At 33.7% G+C, this 13,547-nt stretch overlaps 1 protein-coding gene across 4 annotated transcripts in view; it reads left to right on the plus strand.

Annotated features, from left to right (window-relative positions):
- Positions 1-163: 163 nt before the first annotated feature.
- Positions 164-13,547, plus strand: part of LOC113105087 (RNA-binding protein Raly-like) — a 66,975-nt gene continuing 53,591 nt past the window's right edge. For all 4 annotated transcript variants that reach the window (XM_026266199.1, XM_026266198.1, XM_026266200.1 and 1 more), the window contains exons 1-2: positions 164-259; positions 4,370-4,453. The gene's annotated coding sequence lies outside the window, so the exon portion shown is untranslated. The remainder of the gene's footprint in view (positions 260-4,369; positions 4,454-13,547) is intronic.

Raw genomic sequence — 13,547 nt, forward strand, 5'->3', positions numbered from 1 at the left:
GTACCTTACTTAGGTGCGAAACTTTTTAAATGAACAAATTACTTAGTTTAATTACAAAATTACCGAGTGCACCTTTAATTACAGAGAGATTGTGTGTCTCCCCCGGCGCGGTCGCAATGGTTTGCTCCACACCAGCGCGGTTCTTACTGTAGCAGCGCTGCTTTCCTCCGTCACTGCGCCTCTGACAGCTCCTCCTCACGCGCGCGCTCTCTCTCTTGTTGCGCTTTCCACATTTTTGCTCTCTAAAACATTTTCACCGGTGAGTACTTTCTTATCATTTTCTCTTGTCTTCATCTTTACCTCTTTTCTACGTCCTCTTTTGATTTGGGATGTGCTTGCATTTTGTTTTTCTCCTGAGTTCAGCTGACACTCATCTGAAGCCGGTTTTTAATGTTTTACCTTCTTGGAGAGGGCGAACGTCAGGTTTTGGTTAACTTTGGTTAACGTGAGTCAGCTCTTGAGTATATTAGTTTCTTTATTTTGTACAATATCCTGTAAAGGAGCAAGTGCTGGACACGATTTTTGTTTTGCTTTTAAACATTTTTTATTTGTATTTATCGGTTGGACATTTACATGAAGGTCCTGGTGAATTAAATCAATGAGAAAATGCTTTTTTTCCTCCTCTCAGTTTTGAGAGTACAGTTATGTTTCAAAGATGTGGACCGATTTTTTTATATCGATAAAAAAATATTTTTTTGTGTGTGAGGACTGGTGTGATGTTTGCGTGTTTTGGAGCGCGTGTCAATGCAGCGCAGCGCGCGACTCTCCACTGCAGATCCTGCGAACATTTAAACACGTCTGGACTGTTGAATAACATCCTAGATCTGTTATTCCACCGCAGTTATCCATGTTATGCCACTGAGACACCGATAATGTGGTAATGCCGTGCAGATACCTTGACTTGACTTGACTTGAGTTCACTGGGGTCTGTTTTCCAGTGTCATTAATTCCACGAAGGAAAAGGCAATAAAATTTAATTTCTTTAAGATCTGTCAGACATGTTTTTTAGTGTTACTAGATTACATGTATTAGATTTTGAGCCAGATTTGTAATATATGCTGATATAGTGCAGTTACTGAATGCTTTTATAAAAGTGACAGATTTTAAGTTTCTTTAAGCTGATATTGCTACAAATAATTGTAATATATATATATATATATATATATATATATATATATAAACAATCTAGTAATAACAAAAATCAGTTTCAGATTTTCATTGTCAAAGATATTGTTTGCATATATTAGCACTAGGGACACCAAAGACGCCCTATTTGTGGAATGACCCTCCAAGCATGTTGTGAAATTGAATTCTGTGATTCTCTGGCTGTGTCTCAAAACCTAATGAGCTGTCTACTTAGGCAGCATTTTAGTGCATCTTATGTGTCTGCAGCAGTGGATAGCTGACTCGAAACATGCTTTTTTTGATGCCAAAAATGCAGTCAAAGTGGACCACCTTGTTTTAGCTGGTCTATTATGCTGGTCTCGTACAAAGTCTCGTATTCTTGCAAGTCAGCTTTAGCTTTTTAATTACATCTAATCACAAGAGCTACAGTTTGATCTGTAAAAGATGTAACAGGACTAATAAGTGTTTGTGATGTGCAACAACATGATGGTTTGAAATGCAATGCCTCTGAACTAAAATAAAAAAAATAATATTCAGAACTCGTTTTTTTGGTCATGTTCAGTCTGAAGGAGTATGAACTGAACACACACACAAACATTTCATTAATGAAATGAAATTTGATAGAGAACAAACAATGTTGAATATAGAGAAGACATACTTCTGTCCACGTTGCTGCACCCACATGCTTCTTTTGAAAGTCCTCCATGACTCCATATGATCTCCAGTGCATGCATTTTCCCTTTAAAAGTCCATTATTTCCAGTATGTGGCAAAGTATGGATTTTAGTATTAAGAAAAACATACAGTTTTGACCTTCTAAACACACTGAAACACTTTAAGCCATTTGTTCATACCTTTTCTACAGTAATGCTTTGTATTACTCATGCCCTTCAATTGATGTGCTGTGCTTCTATTTTTGATTATGAAAGATTATGAAATATTGCTTATTCCCTGTTTAGTGTCATGCCATTAGATTCATATTTTCAGTTATGCACAGCTTAATGTCTTTGTCATTAAATAACAGAATATTCCTTTAAGGTAGAGATGTGACTGTCCACAGAGTGATTTTGGGGTGATTTTTCTGTTGTTGTTTATATTGGTTGGTCCATTATGATGTTTCTCGGCTTGTACTGCCGTTAGCTTATCTAGGGCATTAGTTGCCTACCTCAAGGACAGCAAACTCAAGTTGACCACTTACAGCTGCTGAATTCAAATAACACTGCAGCTCAGAACAAAAATGAATGCTTTTATAAAATAATGGGTTTATGCATTAAAATTAATCTACACATTAGGACAAAACTGAAATGTTTGAATGCCAGTAAAATATGTTGGCATATGTCAAAAAAAAGGTTAAATACTATATATATATTTGTATTTAAAGCAAAGTGATTAATCCAGGGAGAAAACAATGAAAAAATGCTACCAAATTTGAATGATTTAGTGGTTAGTGATTCATTCCAAAACTTCACACTTGTCAAAAAGTGGTATTCTAGTGCTATGAATTATTTATCAACTTCCATAAATATACTGTTAAGGTCACATGCTGTGTCTTGTGACTTCCCAGTGTTCAAGATACTAACTATAACCCTGCTTTAAGTAGTTAGCACCACTGAAGTGACATTGGCATGGCAGTTGGATATATTTGGATTAGCTTGCAGCTATGTCATAAAAAGTTCAAATATTATTAGTCATTATACTTATTTTTTCCATCACAAGGAAGTGGCAAAAATTACATTAAGCCAGCTAAATGTCAGGAATATTAAAGTCTAATGGGTATTTTTATGTTTTCAAACTTTTTCACATTCAGGTCATATGCATATGTTTTTTCGAAAAATAAAAAATTAAAAAGGCTTATCAGACTAATTAATTGGTTTGGTCAATTGTCAAACATGAATTAGAAATTCAGATTACATGTATGAAAGTTTAATGAGTAAATTGGCAGTTGTTCTGTTAACACACTGTAGGTCTCTGTGATTCAGTCAGTTAGTCAGAGAAATCATAATCTCATTATTTTAACCACATATATCAACACACACACACACACACCATAGTAATCCCTTAGTTACACGTGGATGTAAAACATTACTGCCAGCACTGTTTCCTATGACACTATAAAACTGCATGCAATTTTAACAAAAAAAGAATGCAAAAAAAAAATCCTATAGTGAAAACCTTTTAACTAGTTCAGTTACTTACCTTATACTGAAAATGATGTAATATGTTTAGAGAAAATTTTGCTTTAAAATATTGTAGTACAACGTGTGAATAACCTTACAATTTATGGAAATAATATAGTTATGTAACATAGTTTTTTTAAATTATAATTGATGGTAATCATATATATATATATATATATATATATATATATATATATATATATATATATATATATATATATATATATATATATATATATATATATATAAACATAGATTTCTGGTATTTCAGCTTCAGTTAATGTATTTTTCAGTTAATGTATCTGGGTGATGTTTTGGGGAGGATGCGTGGTGTTACTGTCAGTGCTTATTGCAGCAGGGGGCAGTGGCTGAGTGGATGGGATATTGTATGACTGGAATGTTCCTCAAATGTCAGTGACTGCCGCCACCCAAACAACTAATCCCACGATAAAGCCCCTGAGACACATTCAGAATTAAACATCACAACTGTGTTTAGATTGATCGTCCTACACTCGACTCTCTATTTGGCTGGCCTTGATGTGAAACAGGCTTATGTTTGTCAGCATCTTCATGATTGAAATGATGGAACATCTCAAGTTACTCACGAGTTATGCTATCAATGGAAGTTTCCATTAGGCATGACTGTGAAAAAGGAGGCTTATGATGAGGGTCAAGATATTTCAATTCCCAACCTGCACTGTTTGTAAGTACAAACATGAATCATACCTTAAAACCTTGTATCTTGTTGGGGATATTTTTATAAGCAATAAAGCTTTCACTTGACAGGTAAAAAAACTTAAATGAAGGGACTTGTGCCATATCTACATACCCTAATATCACAGAGCCTCACAGTACTATACTCTTTTCATATGGACTAGTAAGAAACCACCCAGAAAACCCTAGAAACTAGCAACGTGAGGAAAAACACATAAACGACCAGTAACATTGAGGCAGTGAAGTTTGCACCATTTTTCAGAAATTTTTTTCATGCGTTACTCTGATGCAGTCATGTTCAGCTGCTGAAATCCTGCATGCTACTATAAGTATTTGCTTTGTTTTGAACCACAGGATCCCTCACGCACTCCAGGTCACAAGCGCTGGGACCAAGCATATAACCGCATCCGTCTCCTGGTCACAGAAGAGATCTGAGAGGTATGTGCAACTTCAGTTACCAAGCCTGAGTCTCTACATAGATTTAGCGGTGTTTGATTGAGCGTAGGTGTCAAAGTTCAGCATTTATACTGACAAATGTTAATAGGGCTTTTGTGCAGAACTCTCATTGGGAACATGCTCTCTCATACACAAGTATCATGTTTTTAAGTTAAAAGATGTGCAACCTACCTTCTTCTGCAATTGGATACTAATATGTGGCGTTTAAAAGCAAACACATTCAGTGTGGACGATCTCTTAACACTGCTAAAAACTGGTTTGATGTAACTTTCACTGATTATTTGATTTTGTTAAGTCTGTGATTCGCTGTTGATTTCAGCAGATCTTCTGTCAATGGTTGTCACCTGAGTTGGTTTTTTGAAAGCATAAAAAAATAGTAATTTTTTTTTTCTAAAAGATTTGCTCACCCTCAGGCCATCCAAGATGTAGATGAGTTTGTTTCTTCTTTGGAACAGTTTTGAAGATATTTAGCATTACATCACTTGAATGGGTGCCGTCAGAATGAGAGTCCAAACAGCTAAAAAAAACATCACAATAATCCACAAGTATTCCACACCACTGAAGTCCATCAATTAACATATTTTGTAGTGAAAAGCTGTGTTTTTTGTGTGAAACAAATCTATTACAAAGATGTTTTTACCTTTTGCTTCTGGGTAAAATATATCTCTTCTGATTCAGGAGAGAAATATGCACTGGTCAAGCACTGTTTACAAGTGGAAACAGTCTTATATAGTTCTAAACAAATCTGTCATGGATTCTGGTGTAAGGGAACAACTGCGGATTAATTTTTTTCACGGAGGGAAGTGTTGTTATGGATTATGGATGCATATTTTGGCCAGAAGGAACATTTTACAGTAAAATCACCTTAATGATCTATTTGTTTCTTAAAGATATGCAGCTGTTCACGTCACATGACATTTATTGATGAACTGGAGTGGTGTGGACTACTTGTGGGTTATTGTGATGTTTTTCAGCTGTTTGAACTCTCATTCTGACGGCACCCATTCACTGCAGAGGATCCACTGGTGAACAATTCCTTCAACTTTAACGAACAAACTAATATGCATCTTGGCTGGTCTGCAAGGTAGTACATTTTTTGAAAATATTAACTTGGTTGTGAACTATTCCTTACAAATATAAAAGTGTTAAATAATCAGAAATCCAGACAGTGAAAGTCATTCGCAGAACAAAGTTGTTTCTCTTTGGCTAAAAGAGTTCTTTGCAAATACTATAGGGCTTTCACAGTGACAGGTGTTATTTCTCATGACACATGTATCAGGGAGATCTGTCAGATACAGTATTAAGCACATTTTATATGTGTTATTAAAAACATTGCTTACAGCACCTTTAAATTTTAATAGCCAAAACATAAGGAAAGAAATATCTCAAATAAGATCTCGAATGTCGTTTCACCTAGACTGTGGACAAAGAAAAAAAAAAAGCAGTGCAAATGGAGAGTGTTGCTAAAGTTTCCTCCTTTGAGACATTTCTCTTCTGAAGTCTTCTCTAGAGTTTCAAAAGACATCGTAATAAGTGCTCAGATTACCAAAGTCTGCAATCAGTCATTAGATTTGAAATCTCAAGACCAAACTGTCTGAGCTACACTAGATATTACTATATATTAACCGTTGTCTCATTTATATCTATTTTTTATGATATCCCCTGAGAAAGTTTAAAAGAGGCATCTGCGACAAAGTCAATAAAGCAATGTAATAGAATTCATAATCTTCTGTTTTGACCTCAAAGCAATAAAGTTATTTTGGAGAGTTTGGTTTTAATAATACAGCATGCATATACTTTTATAAACTGCAAGTGTCAGACTGAAGGTTTTGTGTATGAGATTTTGTGTTTATAACATCGTGTAATATCTGTAAATTAGCAGCAAATTCAATTTTGATCTTTTCGGTGCCTGTATATAAAATCACTCTTCATTCAGTCACTAAACAGCAAACAATCTTGCAATCTGGGGAATATGATTTGCAAATTTGTTTTGAATGTGGGAGGGCTGAGTATTTTTAGACGAACTGAGCTAAATGTGTTTGGCATGAAAGTCTTGAATGAGCATTAATTAGAGGAAGCAGTGCAACAAGGTCGGCTTCGGTTTGGCATTTTAGACAAGAATGTCTGGAACGAGGATCTCGATTAAAGTGTTTTGAATAGTAAATGTGCATCAGCGATGCAGCAAGCAGATCCCAGCAGTGATTCGAGCATCTCTCTCTAATCAGCACTAGCTAAGAAAAGGCATGTGAATTATAGAAAGACTCTGAAAATTTCATGAAAATGTTATTCATGCGTTCAGATATGTCAAACACCGACCGCAACATTGGCCAGTTAATGCTTACTGAGAAAGAGAGAGGGGTTAAAGGAAACCGTGCACTGCTTCACTGTAAGTTAAATTAGCAGTCTGAATTCAGTCATATCTGAGGAAGAAAAGACAACAAGTTCTTTTGAAGTCATTTTCAGCTATTTCCATCACCTGCCTCACCAGGACTGCAATTAGGCTCATGCTTTGCAAATCAGAGCCAATTATATGCGTTCAGTAAAAGCACAATTTTTTAGAGTAAGAACAAAATGAGCTTGCAGTGAATATATCTGATGTGTTTCGTGGAAATGAGTAAGTATTTCCTTGGAACTCAACCCACATGGGGAGCCACCACAAGAGGTTAAACTGGGATTTTGGAATTGGGCAAAAGCATTATTATGCACGCTACCGTTCAAAAGTTCAAACAGTCAGTGGGATCTTTTAAGAAATTAATACTTTCTTTTCAGCAAGGATGCATTAAATTGATTGAACTGACAGTAGAAGCCATTTATAATGTAACATCTAAAATAAATGCTATTCTTTTGAACTTTCTTTAGCATTACATAAATACATAACATTTAAAGTATATTAAACTAGAAAATGTTAATAATATTTCACTGTTTATTTATTTTTAAATGTGAATGTTTAATATTCAATAATATTTTAATTGTAATAACTTTTTTAATGATTAGTATTATTTATTTATTTTTAATTTTTTTTGACTGACTGAATGAATGAATGCAGTCTTGGTAAGTTTAAGAGAATTATTTTAAAAACAAAATTGACAAATTGTTGAAAGCTTTGTTATTATGAGGTGGTGTTTATAGTAAAATATTGAATTATTTGGCATTAAAACGAATAAAAAAAATCTACAAATATTTGTAAGAAAACAAACAGCACTCATTTAAGAGCAAAATCAAATAAATACCCATATGCAATCAATATACAAATATTACTCAAGTCAGTATGGTCAGTTTATGTCAGTATGGATCAGTTTAACCCCCGCCCTGTAGCTTATTTACAGAAGAGCTCTTGTTCATTGTACAAAGCTCATGAAGAAAACATTCATTTGATGGATGAAATTCCAAGTCATCAGATTTTTATATATTGCATTATATTTCTCTATCAATAATAAATGTTCTTTTCTGCAGTTGCCTATTTGCTAAAAGGAATATTTTCTATATAAGAAGGTCTGACCTCTGGCATGAGTTATGGGTTAATTTAGGCTTCCTCTCTCTCCCTGTGTGTGTGTGCGTGTGTGTGTGTGTGTATAGTGATGTATTACACAGAAATTGCATCCCTGCTATCTCTCACTTTTTGCAGCAGCTTGCCTAAAAAAAAAAAGAAAAGAAAAAACACACAAAAAATTTCTAATGAAATATTAAACATTCCGGCACCTAAGGGGAAATGCTAGACTTTATTAGAAATGGTTAGACTTTATAATAAGGACATCATTTTCACAAATATTTGCTGTATTCTTGTGTAATATTCTGCTAATTTCAATTCCAAATAACTTTTTCTTTAGTTTTACGAAACAAAGTTCATAAAGTCATCAGAAGTATCTTGTATTCTTTCATACAAGTATCTTGTATGAAAGTGTTGTGGCTTTTAAAATTCTTAATTAAAATTCCCTTAATTAAACCTCATTATCACCCAGCAGCTATAATACATATCGACAACATGTCTTGCAAATCAAGTGTTTCATCTTTGTGACAGTGTTGGTTTTGTAAGCACTAAGGTGGTAAATGTGGTTTATCACATGAAGCAAAATATCAAATGCATGTTCTTATTATATCACACTGTGTTTAAAAACAACCAAACAAACAACGACAACTTTGATATTTTACTGAAACTGAATGAACTGAAAACTCAATTAGGTTTAAACAGTAACTCCTCTTCTCCTGAGCTATAAAAGAGCAACCTCTGAACAGGAAAACAAAACAGCAGAAATGCAGTAAAATGCAACAGTAGCTTGTATAACATAAAAAAATGCTAAAAGCTGTGATTTCATTTGGTGTGATAAAATTGTTATGTATTTTGCATCCTTTATCTAGTTTAGTAAATGCATTACTGCCAAGCTGTGGTAGTGCACATTGGTGTCAGATTGGATAGTTCATGAGTCATTGCTCGTTATCCCAGGGGTCAAGCTTTTGAATTAATGAAGGAACCCTTTCCTGCTACAATATGACTTCTGACAAGACTTTTCCCTCTGCATGCCGAAGACCTTCAGCCTCTTGCTGCTGCTTTTCAGCTCTTAAAACCATATTATATTACATTATATTACATTACATGACATTATATTATATTATATTATATTATATTATATTATATTATATTATATTATATTATATTATATTATATTATATTATATTATATTATATTATATTATATTATATTATATCATGCATTTTTTGACTAGGGAGCTATTTATTGTGACTATATGGCAAAAAAATTATAAGACTTTTAATAACATTTTAAAATATACAAATACATGGTTAAAATATATTTTTTATTACTTGTATTTTATCATACATTTTAGCATTTAAAAAATATTGCCCATTTGTAATGTAAGTTTTGAATATACATTGATTTATATTGCCCTAAATATTTGTATTAAGTATTTTTTAAATATATTTAAAAATTAGATTTTTTTTTCATATTTTATATATATATATATATATATATATATATATATATATATATATATATATGAAGCTTTAATGAATATGTATTTTAATTTTGAGAAATATATTTCATGAAGCTGCACAATTTATAAATATATTTAAATTAGATTTTAGCCATATTTGAATGATTTTTGGCTCTTTGAAGTAATATATTTTTGAACTAAGAAGGTTTAACCAAAATATTTTTCCATTCTATTTTCATATATTCCATTAAACTGCACAGTTTATATGCTTGCATGAATTTATAAATACATTTTCTTATATTTAAAATAGATTTTAGCCACATTTTTATGATTCCTTTTTCTTTTCTTTTTTATAATTTTTTTTTTTTTGATAGTAGGGGAATGGGTTGTAAATGGGAGTGAAATTGTAATTTTAGTAATGCTCTTGTTTAGTAGTATCAGTTTGTGTATAATGATCTATATATAGGTTGGAAGGGCTGAGGTATAGCGGTTAAAGAACAATTCTTCACTGCTGAATCTTGGCTTCTCTGTTTTTGACTGACTTTTTGCTGGCACAGCCCAAGTCATATCCCATCATGCCTTTCTCCTTGTCATTGTGTCATCTTGTCTGAACCAATTTTGCAAAGAATGGAGCATTACAAGCTTTTGTGCATCAAATAAAAACTTGCTTTGCCATCTACAGTATCGAACATGTTGGAAGCCCACTGTTGTCAGTCAGCTTCAGCGGGGCTCAGAAGTACACAAGCCCTCCATTTTCTCCGATATCTCTGGCTCAGGCCTAATCAGGCATGACTGATCCCTAAATCATTTACAAGAGGAACTGTTCCATCACATAGAGTTCAGTTTTTTCGCCTGCTTGATTTTGCCAACAAACAACACGCACGGATCAAGAGAGACCCCTGAAAGCCTCACATCCAGAAGAGCTGCTTATATGGTCTTGGGTAAAAAAAAATCCTAGTCAATCCTTGTCTTTGGCACACAGATTCATTTCAGGCTATTCACCAGATGATACACATACCCAGCTTTAAAATCTCTTCTCTTTAGGAACATGAACCCGGCGACTTCACATCTCAGACTTCGCTGTGTTCTGTCTAGTGGTTAACCAGAAGACTTACAGGGTCATTCCTCTTCTCCAGTTCCTTTTGAAGTCTGTAACTCATAAATATTACATATGCTTTTGTTGAAATGTACGTTTTTCATTATATCAGACTTTTAGGAATATGATCTGGTCAAGCTCAGACACTTATAAGTTATAATTAATAAAGTTTAACTGACCTAGCTTGTCTAGAGCATATTATTAAAATGTTTAATATTAATGTGTCCTTTGAATATTAGATATATCAGCATCAGCAAAAAATGCATTAACATTAAGTAATACAAAAATATGCTCTAGTCAATCTCAGTCAGTTAAACTTTAATTATGGCTTGATTTTTTTACACAATATAGCAAGAACAAAGGTCATGAAGGAACTGACAACAAGTCTTACCATTTCAGTTTTCAATTTGTAAGAAATATGTTTTGTTTTATACATTTTGATTAGAGAAAGATCAGCTGAATTGCCTATTTTGAATATTTAAAAGCAGTGCTTTTTTTAAAGAAAGTATTTTAAAAGTGTCCTAATTGATAGGATTTCTATCTCTAAAAAATGTGGATTTAATATTTAGTCCATTACATTTAGACACAGATGATGAGGACATAATAAATGAACAGCATAACAGGAACAACCCATCTGTGGTTTGACTGTTCACATTTGGTTTCTTGGGTAAAATGTGTGCAATTATGAACACGTCGTATAAAATGTGAGTAATTTTGAGTAAATTGACCATCTGCAGTCCAATCGTAAATTGATTTAGGAACAGTACATTACATCAGTGCAGAAAAAAAGAAAGAAATTCCCTCTGTCCTCAGGTATAGCGTATAATCCTGAAGGATAATGAATGAGTGTGTGGTGCTGTCCTGTTATCACTAGTGGCTGTATCTGATAGAAAAATAACCACTTAATGGGGAGATAATGTGTCAATTAATTCTCCCTTAATGGCAGCGAAAAAAGGTGAAAAGAAAAGAAGATAATTGTGTTACTTTGGGCTTAGCTCCTTTATCCTTGTCAAAGACATCCAAGTCATGTGTTTCTGCTGCTGTCCTGAGTGCTGTTACTCAGATAGACCTGTTGATTTATGTTCTCCTGGGCATTGCTTAATATAAGCTTCAATTACTACCAGAAGCATGTCTTATTTGCTGCTTAACCATTTAAAGCAGTGTATCCTTGTTTTATATGGAGGTCCCCTAAATAGAAGCGTTAAACATGTTAATTTTGTTAATGAAAACTATGAGGGAAAAAACTGCAGTATATATACTGTTTTTCTGCACAGTGTTTTACTTAATCTTCACAACCTGGCAACCGTGTGATATTAGCTGAAGCTTAAATTAAGCAATGCATGAAGAAGAAAACAGCGCTGATGAGCTGAAAACATTGAGAAACAAGTAAATTGTGATTTAGCAATCTCCAATAAGATTTTCTGGTCAAATTAAAATGTAATACAGCCAGTGTCTGCCATCAAACCTTAATAATAAATCCAATCCAAACTGTAATAAATCTAAGCATGGGCCTTGACTATATTGTTTGTAATAGTGGTTGCTAAAAAGTCTTTTTTGTTCCTGTTTAACAGAAGAAAAAACATTAATGTATTTTAGAATTAATATTAGTAATTTCGCTGTTTTAGCTTTTTATAAAAGCTTTTAAGCTTTACCAGTTTTCATAATATAGAGAGTATGTTAATTTATGATAATTCAACCCCTAAATCAGAAAACTGCATGAGTTGACATTCTCTTTATTTGTGCTTTATCTGTTCATCAAAATCATGATTATATTTTGGGAAAAATAATTGTGATTATCAGTTTAACCATTATGACTTAAGTTTTCATTGAATACAAATAAGTGATGGTTGTCCTTTTAAATTACCCATAAGGGGGACCCTGGTCAATAGGTCTTGAGCTTCATGGACACAGAAACGGTCTCTTGTGGTAATTATTCTTTTCTTTTCCTCTTGAATAGATGATTGGTTTCTTGACCCTTAGAGGTCTCCGTTCTGAGTGGTTCCTTGAAAAACATCCTTGCAATTGAGGCTCACGATTAGTACAACAGCCTTCCACAACATCAAAATGCACAATGAATACTAGAGCTAAAATGTAATTTGATTCTATTTTTATTTTAAAAAATGGTTACGAAATTCAATATCCACTTCCATAAAATAGCTATAGGTAAAGCTTCAGAACTAGTCAAAGGGAATTTCTCGTTAGATGTTAAAATTATAATGGAAGCTTAAGACTTTGATTCTGTCCGCCTTTTGAATTTGCACAAGCTTAGAGATGGAAAGATGGGATGTTAATGAAATTTTCCGACATTCCTTGCGAGTTAATTACCATCGGTTACAAATAGTGATCCTTCACCTTATGAAATCACTTCGGCATCTTTAAAAGCGCGCTATAATCTTTTGCTTTTTCACCGTTGTCATTTAAATACATTTTTGAGTGTATCTTGCAAGATAGAAATTTCTGCATAAAATTCTAACATCTCAGTGGAGCATATTTTCAGTCTGGCTTTTAACATGATAAATCTGAGCGTAATCCAGCTAGCACATCTTGTACCCTACAGCATTTACACTTAGCCTCTTTTAATGAGTGTCTCTAAGGGTTTCCACTAATCCTGGTTAATCTCCTTTAATGGTGTGATGTATCCAATAACAAATTCAGCCCGCAGGACAGGATCGCCAGAGGGTCTGCATACTGGACCGCAAACATGAGGAACTTTGGAGAAATCTGGGGCATGTACTTTACATTCACAGCTTCCATTTGGGGAAATCATTCATGTGCATTGAAAACGAGCTTGGAGAAAGTAGATGGTCCTGATAGACATGGCGTGCATTTGAAATGTTAGATATCCATTTCAGATGTTGAGACAGTGGAAAAGCAGCATTTTTGTTGGCCAGCCTGGTCCTGCATGCTTTATAAATGGATGCTTCCCCAGAGCTACTGTACAAGAGATTTTTGGCTTCCAAAAAAAGCTCTGAATTGACTGTGAAGTGCATGAATTACAGATGTTTTCACTTTTCACTCGGTTTCATTCGAC

Source organism: Carassius auratus, chromosome 6 (genome assembly GCF_003368295.1).
Source record: "Carassius auratus strain Wakin chromosome 6, ASM336829v1, whole genome shotgun sequence".
NCBI classification, from domain to species: domain Eukaryota; kingdom Metazoa; phylum Chordata; class Actinopteri; order Cypriniformes; family Cyprinidae; genus Carassius; species Carassius auratus.